This window comes from Frankliniella occidentalis, unplaced genomic scaffold, assembly GCF_000697945.3.
Source record: "Frankliniella occidentalis isolate FOCC.00 unplaced genomic scaffold, Focc_3.1 Scaffold47, whole genome shotgun sequence".
Classification (NCBI taxonomy): Eukaryota; Metazoa; Arthropoda; class Insecta; order Thysanoptera; family Thripidae; genus Frankliniella; species Frankliniella occidentalis.
In genome coordinates, this window is record NW_026267177.1 from 1,286,975 (window position 1) to 1,287,906 (window position 932).

Here is a 932-nt window from a genome sequence, read left to right on the forward strand (position 1 = left end):
TGTAAACATCGTGCGCCGTCTCTCAGGCCGCTGCCTTTACTTCTTCAACTAAAAATAGGGCTATCACGACTGCTTGTTAGGGTGGGTGTCTTAAGGGTACGCGGGAGACAATTTCGCCTCTGCGCCGCCCTATGCTGGTAATGTTAATTTCGTTCCAATATTGCCATAAAACTATGTGTGTTACAGACTTGCGGTTTTTTGCGTCTTGTAGTACTTTTTCAGATCTACTTCCCCATTTGAAAACATCCACAAGATTGTACCCCATTCGGCCAATATTTGGACCAAAAGTTTGCATTTTTCTGACCATTTTGCACAGCTTGCTTTGCCGACCTCTGGCAGCCTTCCCGTTGGGACAATTTCAAAAACTAAAAAACTGGGAAGTAGAGGAAAGTTTGTAGATTGTACTTCCCCCAGACGCATGCTCATCGGAGTAGTAGTTTAGTCTGAATATTGGAACGAAAATGGCATTAAACCGGTATACCAAACCGCTATACCCCACGTTTTGGCCAGGGAGGGCGAGCCAGGCGAGCTGGCCGGCCGGTAACTGATTTATGACAGGTGCACCGAGCGACCGGCGATGCATTGTATGAGTGACATTGTCTCCTCCCGCCGCGTGCATCCTTCTCTCTCGCACTCGGGCGGGCGGGCGGCTAGCCGAGGTGGCGGGGAGAGGAGGTCGAGCACGCTGGACGGTCTGTGACACAATGGCGACGCGCTGGACAGCGCTTGACAGTTTTGGCGATACTCTTGAAGTCGGAATCCTAGTGCAACCCTGATTTGTCTCCCGCGTACCCTTAAGCCGCGCCCCCTTCTGGTTAGACTGTACCGCATGCAGGCGCGCGGGCGGGCTTGCCTACCGACTCCCACCACGGCGGCTAATGGCCCCGTGCGAGTATGCAACCCGTTTGCACACCTGCATGCGGTACAGTCTA

General features: G+C 52.9%; 2 protein-coding genes across 2 annotated transcripts in view; both read right to left on the reverse strand.

The window, feature by feature from the left end:
- LOC113207915 (segment polarity protein dishevelled homolog DVL-3) overlaps window positions 1-932 on the reverse strand; it is a 12,665-nt gene that overhangs the window by 5,262 nt on the left and 6,471 nt on the right. The window lies entirely within an intron of this gene.
- LOC113207919 (probable G-protein coupled receptor Mth-like 2) overlaps window positions 7-932 on the reverse strand; it is an 18,214-nt gene continuing 17,288 nt past the window's right edge. The window contains exon 8 of the mRNA XM_052267196.1: window positions 7-913. The gene's annotated coding sequence lies outside the window, so the exon portion shown is untranslated. The remainder of the gene's footprint in view (window positions 914-932) is intronic.